The sequence below is a fragment of the Gossypium hirsutum genome, chromosome A11 (assembly GCF_007990345.1).
Source record: "Gossypium hirsutum isolate 1008001.06 chromosome A11, Gossypium_hirsutum_v2.1, whole genome shotgun sequence".
NCBI classification, from domain to species: Eukaryota; Viridiplantae; Streptophyta; class Magnoliopsida; order Malvales; family Malvaceae; genus Gossypium; species Gossypium hirsutum.
The window spans coordinates 98,928,285-98,946,772 of record NC_053434.1 but is presented as its reverse complement, the minus strand read 5'-3'; positions in this window follow the sequence as shown (position 1 = coordinate 98,946,772).

Here is an 18,488-nt window from a genome sequence, read left to right as displayed (position 1 = left end):
TGATATCATGAGATGAAAATTGAAATTCAAGATTGGTGAAACATAATCTTTATTATGTGTAGCTTTCTGAAACCCTTGAACTGATAGGAGATGCATATCATACATAGGCACTTTCACTCGCTTTATTTAGACAGCATAATATATTTCTTGTCTCGATGTTAAGAAATATAAGTCAAATCCGAGTCACGTTATAGAGTTAACTTTCATGAGACTTAAAAGAAGATTGTTCATATGACGAGTATCCTTTAGTACTGCTTATAGAAGAACAAATTTTAAGGAAATTGTTAGAAAGTGGCCTTGCATATAGCACATGCACCAGCAAGCAGACTGAGGAGACCAGGCCAAAACCAGAAGCAGCCGAGCCAAATGCTACTGTCACTCATTTTTATTCATTTTGTTACTTTGATTAATTTATTGCATTCTAATTCACTTGGAACTATGTTTGCTAAATGACTGATGTAATTAGGTGGTGATTGAGCTGAAAAATCAGCTTTGTTTTATTGTACAAGTTTATTTACCAAGTTTCAATGTATTTTAGTGGTATTAGGTATACATTAGGTAATGTATTTGACTTATTTTGCTCAGTCAAAGACTGATATATGTAATGGCCACAAGAAAAAGTTTACTTAATGAAAAATTATTAAATTTCATTCAATTTTATGCTCCATTTTCTTTGCTTTCAATTTCTGTTCTTGTTTTTTTTAGCAAATCTGTTTTGTTTGTTCACCAAGTCACGAGGCTTGCTACACAAGCTTTCGACTCTGCTTGCTTTGCTTTGTTTCAAACACCAACAGAAATGCGCAATTTCGTATGTAAAAGTTGAATTTCATTTACATTATTTTTTATCGATTTTGAGAAATTTGGTTAAGCAAAATGATGGATATTAAATCCAACAAAAATAAAAGTTTTACTAGAAAATATAGGTAAATAACAGTGACTAGGGTCATATTCATACGCATCGGAAAAAGTTTATTTCTTCAATAAAATAAGAAAATTTTTAAAATTAAAAATAAAATTTGAGAAATCAATCTAACGTAAATCCAATCAAAGTAAAATCTCAATTTTGATCATCGACGCTAAGATAAATTTCAATACTCTTTAATAAATTAGTTACAATTACTGGCATCGCGCCTTCCAACTAATCTTTTATTATGTTTTCAGTAATGAAGAGTAAACTCATTGAAATTATTTCTCTTATTAAAACTAGAGAGACTCGATTCAAGTCAACAAACACACAAATGGGGCTCATTTAGACTAAATATATCAATAAACTTCATAATTTGACATACACAACCATACCATCCGTCTTAAGTATTAGAATAATTAACTGTCATAGATTTAAAAGTTCTAATTAATAAGAAAATTATTATAAGTTATTGAGTACGAATCCTATATTTAAAAAGCTCAAATATTGTAATTCAAATAGAAAATAAGTAAATCTGAGAAAAATAAAAATAAATTGGATTCACAAACTTGAAGAATTTATTTGAGTTGAGTTGTTTTTCATTCCTACATTTGCGGGGTCTTACCCAAAAAGTAATCCACTATGAATCAACACTTCATGACATGATTTAAGTTCTACTCACACACGAAGGTGCAACTTTATTCTTCTGCTTCAACTAAAATCACTATCAACTAAAATTTTCACCTAAAAAGTTAAGTTACAAACTCAACAAAAAAATAAAATATTTGCAATTCAATTGTACCTAATACAAGTTCCTTTAATTAAAATGCTCTCTTTAATTCATACATGATTTGCCATAGTGTGATTTGACAAATTAGGCTTTCCAGGTATACTTAAGGAGTTTATTCTCAAGCAAAGCAACGTCTTTTTCATAGTTTTTAGATATTAAGTTAATAAATGTAAAATTCTCGTTTTTACTCATTTTTGTGACCAAATTTAGCCAATGTGCCATTGGGGGCCCTAATGTGTGGTTGAATTGTATAGGGACGTGTTGGAGGTCGAAAACGAACGAAAACAACACCAAAGGAAAGAGTATCGCAATATCTAAACCTTGGAATTGCGATACCTCCAACAGACTTGAAGATTGGAGACCACCCTTCAGTGGTATCATGCTATCCAGCCTAAAAAAAACCCTCAATTTTGAAACTAACCAGGGTATCACGATACCGATATTGTGAAGGGACAAAGTTGACAAAAAGGGTAGTCTTTGTCCACCCAACGCACCAATCACACAAGGCCCTTGTAGGGGCAATTTTGGTAACAAAATTTCATCAGCCATCGGCCTAAAACAACTATTTTTGGCTGAGGAGAGAGGAGGCACACATTAGTTTAGTTTTTAACTTTGGTTTTTCTAGGTTTTCTCTTAATTTTTCTGTAACTTTTCTGAGGTTTTTATTTTCGCTTCTCCTTTCTTAGTTTTAGAGTTTATGTTTTTATACTTCTTTCTTGTTCTTAGTGTTAATTAAGTTAGTTATCACTATAGTTTATGTTTATTTGCACTTTCAGTCCTTGTACCTTGGTTGTAAGACATTTCTAGTTTTAATTTAATGTATTTCAGTTTCTTTTATTGTAAATCAACTAAAGTTTGTTCCTTTTATGTTTATTGTTTTAGATTTTCTTATTGAATGCTTTTAGTTTCATGTTCTTTAAGTTTTCTTGCATAAAAATCCACATTTTTATATTTTTCTTAAGCTTTACTTTTATGACTTCTTTGCTTTTCATTTCCATGTCCATTGGCTTTATTTTCAGCATGAGCTAAATAGAGATGTGAGAAAGTTGATTTTTTGGACAATGGACTAAATCATAATAATTTGGACTAAATTGAATAGACCTAAAAGCTTAAGAATTGACGCCCTTAACGGAATATCTAGATAAGTGAAAGCAAGAGGTAGTCTTGTTGTGCACCAATTCATTTGTCCCAAATTAACCAGTGAGATCGAGAGATAAACCGGATTAATGTATCTAAGTTGGTAAAATTGAGATTAAGAGATAAAATTGAGCCAATTAGTAATTTAATCGATTTATGTGCCTCATTCAAAGATCGGCGAACCACATCGAAATCAACCAACCACTATTAGTCATTTATTAGTTAATCTCGTAGTTTTGTACTCTTTACAATTTGGTCCTACATTAGCATATTTAATTTTCTAGCAAAACTTTTTCGTGATGATTTTCTGTACTATAAAATCATACCAGTAGCCGTTTAGACTCTATAGTGTGCGCTATTTATCACTCAATCGCTATCTCCTTTGGGCCCGACCCTTTGGAATACTTCATGTTTCATCTGAACTATAAATATTACAATTGACCTATATGCTTACAGTAAAACCGCACTTTAAATTTGCTTTATAAAATCGTTTGTTTTATGTGCACGTGTACGCGGTCAATACATAAAGTGGTTTTTTTTAAATAGGTTTTTTTTACTTGTAGTCCTTTGTTGATTTATATTCACCATAATTCAATCCAATAAATTATTACTCAAAATCCTCAAAAAGATGTAAGGAAAATAATCATAAGGCTTGAATAAAAATATGCCAACATATATGCAAGTTACACAATTGTTCAATTGCAGAGTGAGTTGAGATGGATGGTGCAACGTGTATTAACATTCTCCCCATTAGCATTTTTTTACTGAAAAAACATTACAACAAATTACTTCAAGCAAGAAAATAACACAAATTCCCCCTTAATCAATAGCTATGAAACCAATCATTAATGCATTAAGGCTGATAGCATTAACAAAAGTAAACATAACAATAAGATAGCACAAGTGCCCTGAGTATCTTACCATTTAGAATTAAGTACAAACCAAATAAGATGTAACACCCCAAATCCGGCCCAGACATTATGACCGGATCCGACATACCACATCGAAGCGTTCAAAACATTTTATATTGTTGATCTAGAAAAACTTACTTAGTGTTTTAAAAGATAATTTCATTATAGGTTAAAGTGAATGGAAGCTGTGCTCCAGGTAGGAAACCGGAAAAGAGGTGGTTTCTTAAGTACCAAGCTCCCTTCGGATCCAATCCTAGACATGCATACCGCCATTGCCACACCTTAACGTCATGGATATTTCTACGAAACCGATTTGATTAAGTCATTTTTAGGAAAAGTGATTAATTTTGGAAAATACTTTCATTGCGGAAGCTTTGCTTGTTGTCGTGTTATTTTGAAATCAATTGTTGTTGTTTTTTTTTTGACAACGCGCCCTAAAGCTATCCAATCTCAACAGTTAAAATAAGTAATACCTATCTTAGTAATACATATTAAAACCATCAAAAATAATTAAGCGGCCTTATTACATTTAAAAACCCAAAACTTCAAACGTAAATAAAAGGATGTCCAATTCACCAGAAGAAAATCAAACTTTCAGAACGGGTGGCCACTCCGAATTCCCTCACAACTCCAAGCCCACTATGGTTGGGGATTTCCTGCGTTGATGAAAAAAATGGGTGAGTTTGGGGAAACTCAGTGTGTAAGGAAAACCCATTCAAAGCCCAAGTCAGCTCAAGCCTATTGGGCCTAAGCCCATTCAGGTAACAGTGGTACTGGACCAGAGCCCTTTTCAGATTACAATAAACTGGGCCTTAGCCCCTTATTCAGATAACAGTATGGCCCATAGGCCCATTTCAAAATACATGCAACATCAATAACATATGCAAGCCCATTTGGGGAGACTACTCAACCCACCAACCACTACACTCCACCCGTACCAGCCCTACACTCCATGTGGGGAATAGCTCAACCCACCCAGCCCAACACTCCACAGTTGCAGCCTTGCTACTCAGTTAACAGTAAATTGAGGCAAAGCCTCCAGTACGTGCACAAGCCACTTTCAGTACTTCCTCCGTCAATATCCCAATCCCATGCATCAGATAATAACAACATGGCATGCAATAAATAACAACAGTCAAACATGCATTTAGGTCAATTTAACCCTAGGGATATTTCGGTAATTTATCTACTAGGGGTAAAACTATAAATTTTTCACTTTTAAAGGTTTTTCATGCATATTCCTACTTTTCACGTACTAACAGAATCACGTACCGAGGGTTCTTACCGAATTGGGCCCGTTGGCCCATCATTTCAATTTTGGCCCATTAAGCCCAAAAATATCGAGGGCACAGAAATCATGCACTTTGCAGTCCAAATTTTGCAGCATACCAAAAACATTAATCGATTTACCTCACGAGCATTCGCACACTCGCAAATATACAAAATACCAGTTTTCGGCATTTCGGCTTTTCGACTTTTGCCGATCTAGACTAAGAAAGAGGGTGTTAGTTATATACCTGTTTGCGACGATATGCTGACGAGATCCACACACGAACTGCCGACAATTGGATTACTAACACATTAATCTAACTATTCAAATACGAACTACGTATTAACCCTTTACAATATTCGGCCAACCACACCTACAGATCATAGTAAGCTTATAAGAAATCAATAAGCAACTCATTAACAAATTTTTGTCAATGTTTACCACATAATCATAATCTCACTGCAAGCTGTCTTCCTGAACAACAGTCACTAAATCATTTATAACTGGAGCTATGAAACTCCAAATCAAGTTCCGTTAATTTTACCTGAAAATAGACTCATATATCTTTTATTCATAAAATTTTCAGAATTTTTAGTTTAGCCAATCAATACCAGATTTTTCTTAAAGTTTCGCATGTTTCACTGTTTGACTAATCTGACCACTCTTCATTACGAATCAAATTTCTCATTGTACAGAATTCAACATATGTTCTCGTTTATTTCATTTGAAACTAGACTCAACAAGATTTAATTACATAATTTATTCAGCTTCTAATTCATCTCCCACAATTTATGGTAATTTTCCAAAGTCACGTTACTGCTGCTGTCCCAAACAGATTTATTACCAAATCACTCTTTCACACATAACTTGCATGCATGTTTTTTTTAAACATATATATCACCAATCAGTCATCACATATCTATGATTTTACTTAAGTATAATCTCCATTTCATCATTTTAAAGCACAACATATTAGCCGATTTTTCCCCTTAGCATCTAAGCACATGCATGCTTATTTGTTTGGCTCAACTTCACATATCTTCCATTTTTCATCAAAAGAACATGAAACAACAACCATTTCCTTCATTTTAATTCATGACCAAATGCTCACAACACAACCAAAAACTAAAATATGCTTCAAGAGTTAAGGTAGAATCAAGAAGAACTTATGAACATCAAGATAGAAGCAAACTACCATGAACTTACCTTCAATTTTCTTCCCCAAGTGACCGAACATTCAAGAGCTTTCTCCTCTCCTTTCTCTTCTCTAACTTTAGGCTATGATGAACAAAGATGGACAAAACTTTGTTCTTTTCACCCCTTTTTTTAAAATAAAATTTCATATTTCATCCATTTAATTCTTTAATACAAAAGACATGAAATTCCCATCATGGAACATTTACCTAACCCATTATCATGGAATATTTACCTAACCCATTATCATGAAACATTTACCTAACCCATTATCATGGAACATTTACCTAACCCATTATCAATTTGTATCAATTTGTACCATAAATTATGGATATCAAGTGCACATTTTGTCTACAACAACATGATACTGGCCACTTCATGTAAATGGGAGGTTTGTAATGCAAATCCTCCTACTTTGCACTCCTATTTATTTGGCCACTTCAATTTAGCCTATAGCATTTTCAAACATTTTCACATAGGTCCTATTTCATAATTTCACCCCCTTTTTCTTATGGAACAAAAATTAACTAAAATTGTCGGGTTCTATCTTAAGCTTGGGCCTTCTAGAGGCCCACTAACATAATTAAACCTATGCCAACATTCACAGAATTCCCGAAAATTGGGGCGTTACAACTCTACCCCCCTTAAAGAAATTTCGGCCTCGAAATTTACCTGATCCAAATAGTTGAGGGTATTGTTGACGCATAGTCTCTTCTGATTCCCAAGTAACTTCTTCCCTTCCATGACTACGCCAAAGTACTTTCACTAACGGGACAGATTTCCTTCTGAGAACCTTAACATCTCGAGCCAATATTTGCACAGGCTCCTCCTCAAAGGTCAAATCAGTCTGAACTTCAATTTCTGCAACTGGCAGGACATGAGCAGGGTCAGCACGATAACCCTTAACATGGAGACGTGAAAAACATCGTGAATCCTGTCTAACTCTGGAGGCAATTCCAACTGATAAGCCACTGGGCCTACTCGCTTCAAAACCCGATAAGGCCCAATGAACCGCGGACTCAACTTGCCCTTCTTACCGAACCTTAATATCTTCTTCCAAGGAGAAACCTTTAAGAAGACCATATCACCTACATAGTACTCAATCTCCTTACGCTTCAAATCTGCATACGACTTTTGCCTATCAGATGCTTCTTTTAACCGGTCCCTAATTATTCTGACCTTATCCTCAGTATCAGCTACCAACTCTGGTCCAAGAACTTGTCGCTCTCCTAGTTCGGTCCAACAACTAGGTGTACGACACCTTCGTCCATATAGTGCTTCATACGGTGCCATCCGAATACTCGCCTGGTAACTGTTATTGTGCGCAAATTCTGCCAACGGAAAGTAATCCTCCCAACTACCTCGAAAATCAATCACGCATCCCCTCAACATGTCCTCCAGAATCTGAATAACCCTTTCTGATTGACCATCAGTCTGGGGATGGAAAGCCGTACTAAAATTCAATTACATCCCCAATGCCTCATGCAACTTTTGCCAAAACCGAGATGTAAATCTGGGATCCTGATCAGAAATAATTGAAACTGGAACTCTATAAAGTCGCACAATCTCCGCCACATACAACTTGGCTAACTTTTGAAGTGAAAAGTTAGTACGAACAGGTATAAAATGGGCTGATTTGGTCAACCTATCCACAATCACCCACACCGAGTCTTTCTTTGATGGTGTCAAAGGCAACCCACTCACAAAGTCCATGGTTACCCTCTCCCACTTCCAAAGTGGTATCTTCACCGGCTATAATAGTCCAGAGGGTAATTGATGCTCAGCTTTCACTTGTTGGCATGTCAGACATTTTCCTACAAACTCCGTTACTTCTCGCTTAAGTCCAGGCCACCAGTACAATTCTCGCAAGTCGTGATACAACTTATTCCCTCCAGGATGCATGGCACATAGTCCTCCATGAGCTTCCTTCAATATTGTCTGCTTCAAATCAGAGTCCTTCAGAACACAAATTCTTCCTCGGAAACACAGAACTCCATCACCATTTAAACCGAACTCAGAAGTTTCCCCTTCCTTAACTTGTTGAAAATGAGCAACCAAAGACTTATCTTCCAACTGCTTTTCCTTAATCTGGTCCACCCAGGTTGGCCTTACTTACAATTTAGCCAACAAACTGCCATCATCATACAGACTCAAACGAGCAAACATTTCTCTCAGATCAGATACGGTTCTACGACTTAAAGCATCGGCTACAACATTAGCCTTGCCTGGGTGATACTCGATCGAACAGTCATAATCCTTAAGCAACTCAATCCATCTCCTTTGCCTAAGGTTCAGCTCCTTCTGAGTCAACAAATACTTAAGACTCTTGTGGTCTGTGTATATAATACAGCTTTCTCCGTACAAGTAATGTCTCCAAATCTTAAGTGCAAATATCACTGCTGCCAACTCTAAATCATGAGTCAGATAGTTCCCTTCATGAGGATTAAGCTGTCGTGATGCATATGCAACCACCTTACCCTCCTACATTAACACGCAGCCCAAGCCTACATATGATGCGTCACTGTACACAGTAAAATCCTTCCCAGACTCTGGCTGAATCAACACAGATGCTTCAGTCAGAACTTTCTTCAACTTCTTAAAAGCTTCCTGCTGCTTCTCAATCCATACAAACGGTACTCCTTTCCTTATGAATTTTGTCAGAGGTGCTGCCATCACAAAAAAACCTTCCACAAACCTTCTGTAGTATCCTGCCAACCCTAGGAAACTTCGAATTTCCGACACCGTCCTAGGTGGCTTCCACTCCAAAATTGTTTCAATCTTTCGAGGGTCCACCTTAATCCCTTCGGTAGAGACCACACGTCCTAAGAAGGTTACCTCCCTTAACCAAAATTCAGACTTGCTGAACTTCGCAAAGAGGTCCTTCTCCCTTAACACTCACAGCACTATACGGAGATGCTCATCATGTTTCGCTTCAGTTTCAGAATATACCAGGATATCGTCAATAAAGACGACTATGAACTGATCTAAAAATGGTTGGAACACACGATTCATCAGATCCATAAACGCTGCAGGAGCATTCATCAGTCCAAATGGCATAACCAGAAACTCGTAATGACCATATCGAGTCTTGAATGTTGTCTTATGGATATCTGCCTCCTTAACCCTTAACTGATGATATCCAGATCGAAGGTCGATCTTGGAAAATACAGAAGCTCCTCTAAACTGGTCGAACAGATCATCAATCCTTGGCAGTGGATACTTATTTTTAATCGTCAGTTTGTTCAACTGGCGATAATCAATGCACATCTGCATTGTACCATCCTTCTTTTTCACGAATAGCACCGGTGCTCCCCATGGAGACACGCTTGGCCTAATGAATCCCCTATCCAACAACTCTTGAATTTGTGCCTTTAGCTCCACCAACTCCTTCGGTGCCATTCTATACGGTGCGATAGACACTGGTGCCGTTCCAGGCAATAAGTCAATTCCAAACTCCACTTCTCGGTTCGTAGGCAATCATGGAAGCTCCTTTGGAAAAACATCTTGGAACTCCTTTACAGTCCTAACCTTATCCACTGATAATCCCTCCCTTTCCGACTGACTTACAAATGCCAAATAGGTCTCATAACCTTTCCGAATCCACTTTTCGACTCTTAATGCTGACACCACATTGGACAAATAATCCCTTCGCTCGCCTATCATCATAACCTCCTCACCCTCTGTGGTCCTTAACACCATTCGTTTTGCAGCACAATCCAAAGTCACCCTATGCTTAACAAGCCAGTCCATTCCCAAAATGAGGTCAAACTCTCCGAACGGTAACTCCATCAGATCTTCAGGGAAAACCTTACCTTGAGTTTCTAAGGGTACGTCCCTATATAGTTTGTCTACCCTAACCGAGTGACTTAAAGGACTTAACACAGATACCCCACTCACCATCTTCTCAGAGTGCACACCCAACAACCCAGATATGGCACATGCAACATAGGAATGAGTAGATCCAATATCCACCAAAGCAGTATATGGCATGCCAGAAACCAAGAACGTACCAGTTATGACGTTAGGTGCGTCGCCCTCCTCTCAACGACGAGCTGCATACACCAAAGCTAGCTGTCGAGCTTCAGCATTTCCGACACCCCTGCCAGGTGCCCCCCGACCTCGACCGTTTCTATTTCCACCCCTACCTTGTCCACGTCCTCTCAGTGGTTGGGGTCTACCCCTTACGGGTTGAGGAATCCTCTGTTCAGCAACTTGAACCTGATCAGCTTTCTGAGGGCAGTCCCGTACTTTATGCTCCATAGATCCACATCGAAAACAAGCACCAGAGCATTTCCTACACTCGCCCTAATGTACCTTACCACAGTCTCCACAGATTGATGGTCTAACAACATTCATCGGCACTGCTCGAACTGGTTCCTCCACTCTTGCTCTCTTAACATCCCTATTAGCACCACTGGAGGGTTCTGAATCCCTCCGAAAACGATTCTGATCCTTCTCTCGATTCTGCTTTTCAGCACGCTTTACCTCTTCAGCTATCTTAGCCTTCTCCACCAAAACCGCAAAGTCCCGCTCCCTCTGCGAAGCAATCAACACCCTAAGATCATCTCTAAGACCATCCTCGAAGCGCACACTTCGTTCATATTCCGTAGCGACTATGCCCGCGGCATACCGGCTCAGCCTCAGAAACTCGGCCTCGTACTCAGTAACTGTTTTACCTCCTTGCACCAGATTCAAGAATTCTTTTCTACGGGCGTCCACATAACTCGCCCCAACATACTTCCCTTTAAAGGCCGTCTTAAACAGTTCCCAAGTTACCCTATCAGCCGGGATCCCTTCCCTCACAGTGAGCCACCATTGATAGGCCTCGTCCCGCAGCAACGATATGGCTCCCTTCAGCTTCTGCTCCACAGAGCAGTCCAAGTCGTCCATAATCCGTTCTGTGGCCTCCAACCAATATTCCGCCACATTCGGGGCTATACCAGACACGCCCCTAAAGATCTCCGCTCTATTAGCCCGAAGTCAGTTAGAAATAGATCCCCGAACTCGATTGCCCGTACTTACCCCGGCAACCCTTTCCAGAATACAAAGCATTGCCTGTGACAGGGCATCATCCTCGGCACCGCGGTCATGAGACTCTACCTCTATTGTCGGTGGTACCGGAGCATCCATCGCCGGTATATGTCTCGAAGATGAAGATCTCGCTCGAGTACTTCCTCGGCTCCGTCCACAGCCTCTTGTACTCATATCGTATTATCTTGATTACGAATTTTTATGCATCAATTAATATTCCAGTGTTTATTACAGATGTTTTATGAATCAAACAGAAATTCAGAGTTTGTTTTCGCAGAATCGAAGTCTAGCTACAGTTTCAGTCTCTTATCAAATTTTCCTATGGTTTCAGTATCGTCCTATCTAGAGTATCCTAATAGGGTTTCAGTATAGACAGATAATTCAGGAGAATATTTAGAAAAGTTCAGAGTAATACTTACAGGCTTGGGCCGGAGATTCGGAATGTCACCTTCTAAAGATCTAAATTTTAAAAATCGCGTCTTTCGCAAAAAAAATTTTGTTTCTGAAAATCTTTATTTTTTTGTAAACCCATTCCACAGCCGAGTTGTTGCAACCTAGGCTCTGATAACACTCACTGTAACACCCCAAACCCGGCCCAGACGTTATGACCGGATCCGACATGCCACATCGAAGCGTTCAAAACATTTTATATTGTTGATCTAGAAAAACTTACTTAGTGTTTTAAAAGATAATTTCATTATAGGTTAAAGTGAATGGAAGCTGTGCTCCAGGTAGGAAACCGAAAAAGAGGTGGTTTCTTAAGTACCAAGCTCCCTTCGGATCCAATCCTAGACATGCATACCGCCATTGCCACACCTTAACGTCATGGATATTTCTACGAAACCGATTTGATTAAGTCATTTTTAAGAAAAGTGATTAATTTTGGAAAATACTTTCATTGCGGAAGCTTTGCTTGTTGTCGTGTTATTTTGAAATCAATTGTTGTTTTTTTTTTGAAAATGCGCCCTAAAGCTATCCAATCTCAACAGTTAAAATAAGTAATACCTATCTTAGTAATACATATTAAAACCATCAAAAATAATTAAACGGCCTTATTACATTTAAAAACCCAAAACTTCAAATGTAAATAAAAGGATGTCCGTTCACCAAAATAAAATCAAACTTTCAGAGCAGGTGGCCACTCCGAATTCCCTCACAGCTCCAAGCCCACTATGGTTGGGGATTTCCTGCGTTGATAAAAAAAATGGGTGAGTTTGGGGAAACTCAGTGTGTAAGGAAAACCCATTCAAAGCCCAAGTCAGCTCAAGCCTATTGGGCCTAAGCCCATTCAGGTAACAGTGGTACTGGACCAGAGCCCTTTTCAGATTACAATAAACTGGGCCTTAGCCCCTTATTCAGATAACAGTATGGTCCATAGGCCCATTTCAAAATACATGCAACATCATTAACATATGCAAGCCCATTTGGGGAGACTACTCAACCCACCAACCACTACACTCCACCCGTACCAGCCCTACACTCCATGTGGGGAATAGCTCAACCCACCTAGCCCAACACTCCACAGTTGCAGCCTTGCTACTCAGTTAAAAGTAAATTGAGGCAAAGCCTCCAGTACGTGGACAAGCCACTTTCAGTACTTCCTCCATCAATATCCCAATCCCATGCATCAGATAATAACAACATGGCATGCAATAAATAACAACAGTCAAACATGCATTTAGGTCAATTTAACCCTAGGGATATTTCGGTAATTTATCTACTAGGGGTAAAACTATAAATTTTCCACTTTTAAAGGTATTTCAGTAATTTGTCTATTTTAGGGTTTTTCATGCATATTCCTACTTTTCACGTACTAACAGAATCACGTACCGAGGGTTCTTATCGAATTGGGCTCGTTGGCCCATCATTTCAATTTTGGCCCATTAAGCCCAAAAATATCGAGGGCACAGAAATCATGCACTTTGCAGTCCAAATTTTGCAACTTACCAAAAACATTAATCGATTTACCTCACGAGCATTCGCACACTCGCAAATATACAAAATACCAGTTTTCAGCATTTCAGCTTTTCGACTTTTGCCGATCCAGACTAAGAAAGACGGTGTTAGTTACACACCTGTTTGCGACGATATGCTGACGAGATCCACACACGAACTGCTTACAATTGGATTACTAACACATTAATCTAACTATTCAAATACGAACTATGTATTAACCCCTTACAATATTCGGCCAACCACACCTACAGATCATAGTAAGCTTATAAGAAATCAATAAGCAACTCATTAACAAATTTTTGTCAATGTTTACCACATAATCATAATCTCACTGCAAGCTGTCTTCCTGAACAACAGTCACTAAATCATTTATAACTGGAGCTATGAAACTCCAAATCAAGTGCCGTTAATTTTACCTGACAATAGACTCATATATCTTCTATCCATAAAATTTTCAGAATTTTTGGTTTAGCCAATCAATACCAGATTTTTCTTAACGTTTCGCATGTTTCACTGTTTGACTAATCTGACCACTCTTCATTACGAATCAAATTTCTCATTGTACAGAATTCAACATATGTTCTCGTTTATTTCATTTGAAACTAGACTCAACAAGCTTTAATTACATAATTTATTCAGCTTCTAATTCATCTCCCACAATTTATGGTGATTTTCCAAAGTCACGTTACTGCTGCTGTCCCAAACAGATTTATTACCAAATCACTCTTTCACACATAACTTGCATGCATGTTTTTTTTAAACATGTATATCACCAATCAATCATCACATATCTATGATTTTACTTAAGTATAATCTCCATTTCATCATTTTAAAGCACAACATATTAGCCGATTTTTCCCCTTAGCATCTAAGCACATGCATGCTTATTTGTTTGGCTCAACTTCACATATCTTCCATTTTTCATCAAAAGAACATGAAACAACAACCATTTTCTTCATTTTAATTCATGACCAAATGCTCACAACACAACCAAAAACCAAAATATGCTTCAAGAGTTAAGGTAGAATCAAGAAGAACTTATGAACATCAAAATAGAAGCAAACTACCATGAACTTACCTTCAATTTTCTTCCCCAAGTGACCGAACATTCAAGAGCTTTCTCCTCTCCTTTCTCTTCTCTAACTTTAGGCTATGATGAATAAAGATGGACAAAACTTTGTTCTTTTCACCCCTTTTTTTTAATAAAATTTTATATTTCATCCATTTAATTCTTTAATACAAAAGACATGAAATTCCCATCATGGAACATTTACCTAACCCATTATCATGGAACATTTACCTAACCCATTATCATGGAACATTTACCTAACCCATTATCAATTTGTATCAATTTGTACCATAAATTATGGATATCAAGTGCACATTTTGTCTACAACAACATGATGGCTGGCCACTTCATGTAAAATGGGAGGTTTGTTATGCAAATCCTCCTATTTTGTACTCCTATTTATTTGGCCACTTCAATTTAGCCTATAGCATTTTCAAACATTTTCACATAGGTCCTATTTCATAATTTCACCCCCTTTTTCTTATGAAACAAAAATTAACTAAAATTGTCGGGTTCTATCTTAAGCTTGGGCCTTCTAGAGGCCCACTAACATAATTAAACCTATGCCAACATTCACAGAATTCCCGAAAATTGGGGCGTTACATAAGAAGTTGAACAATCAACCATCATAAATCAACAAGAAAGTTATCAACCAAGTTCAACAACAACACTAACCAAAAATCAACTATGCCTCTCCCCTTAACTGCACAAAACTCCCCATTTTTTTAATAAAGAAAAAATCAAATGTTGGTCAAGTCCGATGACCCAATTGCAACTGACTCAACATGTGCCAAACCAATGAGCATTGCCCAAGTTAGGCTATTAGAATACTTGAATAAAGAGTTAGCCTGCCTTGATAAAGACATCTAATATCATAAGCAGCAGTTGAAAATGATTTAAGGTCAAAGAACTAACGCTTATCGATACAAACCTGTTTGCTCAACAAAATTGAATGCCTTTTTTTGGCATTTTTGAAAAAAGAAAAAGGGAGAGTAAGTTCAAACGGAGGAGCATAGAATTGGAGAGTTGGTAGCTAACTTGTTTATTGATGATGTATTTTTTTTATTTAATGATATTGAAGTTTGTTTCATTTTGGACTTTTTGGTGATTTACAAATCATGGTATTTGATGGAATGTCTTTTGTTGATTACTTAATCTTGCCAATCTTTTCTATGATATTTTAATACTATGTGATTTAATTGTTGATACCTTTTGTTACCTTGTATTAATAGTTTATTCCATGGTTTAAATTCATAGTTAAGTATATGGTTAAATGGGGAGTATTGAGTTGGTAATCCTTACTTGAAATGCTGCTAAGTTTTTGTTCAAAAATGACAAAGGGAGAGAGAGTGCAAGTTATAAGTGTCATCTTCAATACTAATTGCAACTTAAGAAAAAGTTAGCATAACATTGTAACATACCTTATTTAATTGGTATGTTTTGACCAAATAAGTGGACCTTTAATTATTGATCTTTGAAGGCATTTTATCATTAAATCAATGAAGACTTTACATGCAAGAATCAAGACAAGTATAGAATGAATTTAGTCTTTCAATACAATCAAAGTTTCCTTAAATAGAAGATTTAATCTTCTAGAAATTTGATGACAAGATCTTTTCTAAATATACATTTTATTGAACACCTTTTTAAATGGCTATTTTAGTGGGATTTGTGATCATTATTTATTATAATTAAACAAGCCTTTTTTGTATATATGGTGAAAGTTGTGTTTAGGTTAAGGGTACAAATTAGAGAGCACTTTTTGTTAATTTAGGAAATGTTTTATGAACACAAAATTGTAAGTAAATTGAATTATATTCATCAGTTTACATCAAAGATTTTAGAGCTAAAGACTTATAGGGAAAGTAATTTAGTTCGAATTATATGAGAGAGGTTGCAGCTTGATAAGTGAGTTAACTTAAATAAATTAATTTAGTTCGTGAGAGAGGTTGCAGCTTGATAAGTGAGTTAACTTAAATAAAGTAATTTAGTTCGAAGTATATGAGAGAGGTTGCAGTTGTATAAGTGAGTTAAACTTAAATCACACTTGTACTTATTGATTGCTTATTGGATTACTTTTTCGACAAGGCCTTGTAATATAAGAAAATTTTTAACTAAATTGAACAATTTTTTTGTGTCCATTTCTACTATTTTTAAGTAGCTATTTCGTCTAGTTGTAACTGAATAAACATAAAAGGCAAAAATTAACCAACTTTCATATATAATCAAAAATTCAACTCAATACTAATTTTGTATTTTTAGTATGTAATCTTTTTTGGCTAGGTTCGTTGAGATGAAAAATGTTTTGGTTTTGTAGGGAGGTTATCACATACATGAAATATCTTACGATGACCAACAAAAATATATACCAAATTTTAAATTTTTGGTTAAATTTTAATCTTCAAACGTCATTATTAAAATTTAGGCCACGTTGATCAAGTGTCAATTTAGTGAATCAAGAAATGACTTGACATTCCTTCAATATTTAATTCTAAAAAAGATCGACCCTTGATGTTTTACATTTCATTATATGTTATATTTTTCATATATATTTTTAATAATCTCATTATATGTCTTGATTATATCTATTTTTTTGACACAATATTTAGAATTACTCGCAACTCCTCCTCAATCCATAAATAGGAAGATAATACGCTTCAGTGCGTTTTAACCCACGTCTTCCTACATTGGTAATAATGCCCATGCCAATCGAGTTAAAACGCAATCGACTCTTTTTTTTTGTGATTATTTGTGAGAAGTATACTATAAAAGTTTATTTATCTATACTATTATTTAAGCTCCTCACTGAATCAATGTTACTTTTAACCAAGTCACCGACTTAGTTAGGAAGTAACAGGAATGTTCTCCCGTAATTAAAATATGTAATATTATTTGAGGGTATTTTAGTCTTTTCACTTCAAAAAAACCAATAAAATAAGGATATGGTAGGATTTGAACTCACATCAATTGTATTAATAAAACATTTAATTTACCACTAAATTAAAACTTTATTTTGATTTTATGCATTTTAATGTTATTATGCACACTTTAGTACATCCATAAGTTGTATATATATATTAATAATGTATTTGATTGAATTGATATTACAAGTTAACTCGACACCGACTCAATATTGATGACAACACCTTGATAAACAATTTAATCTAATTTTTTCATTTTAATAAGATACATATTTCATGTATTATTATTAATCAGTTTCAAATCATACATTTTATTATTTATTATATGTTATTTTTAAATAACAAATTTATACTCTAAATTTATTATTTTATGCGTTTAATAAGATTTCTAGTATATATAAATTATTTTATTTTCATTTATAAAAAGAATTCGTTCAAGGGATAACTTTAAGTTTTTCATGTTTTTGAATATATATCTAATTAGCTAATGTTCTAACTCGGGATTGAATACAGGGGCGAAGCCAATGGGGCTGGCATGGGCCTCGGCCCCCCCTAAAATGTAAAATTATTTTTTTAGGTCTTTAAATTTTATTTAAAATTTTAAATTAGTAAATGTAAAATTGTACTTTGGCCCTCCTAAAATTATAAACATTTAATTTAATCCTTTACAAATTATAAAGATATAAACTATAAAAAATTAAAATTTCATCCGGCTCCCCTAAAAAATTTTTCTAGCTTTACCCCTGATTGAATATCAATAATGTCAACATATATTTTAGAAACTTATTTCAAACTATGTCAGCAATTTAGAATAATTGTTGCTTTTGGCATATTACTGGCACGGGCCATTGTAGTAATTGTGACTTTCAACTTTTTACCGTTGAGGTTAGTTTTGATTTTTAGTTTTAGTTTTTTTGTTTACAAAGTTAATTATACATAGGAGAGGAGTTTACTTACACTAGTGTAAAATTATAGTTTTACACATTTTAATAATTTTTTGTACAATTAATATTATAACAATCCCATCAAAACTTTGGAGTTAAGTGCATTTGGACAAGAGTAGTATTAGAATGGTGACCTCTTAAGAAGTCCTTGTGTTACACGCCACTTTTTTTTTATGTTGTGAAAGCAGAACAATGGGGTGCGTTAGATGGCCTTAAGCTTGCATGGGATATTGGTCTACGTTGTATAATTCTAGAAATGGATAGTTTAATTGTGACTCAGTTGATTCGGAATATAGCTCGACATCACTCAACGATTCTTCGGGTTATTATTATGATTTTACAACAATTTTGGGATGTTAAA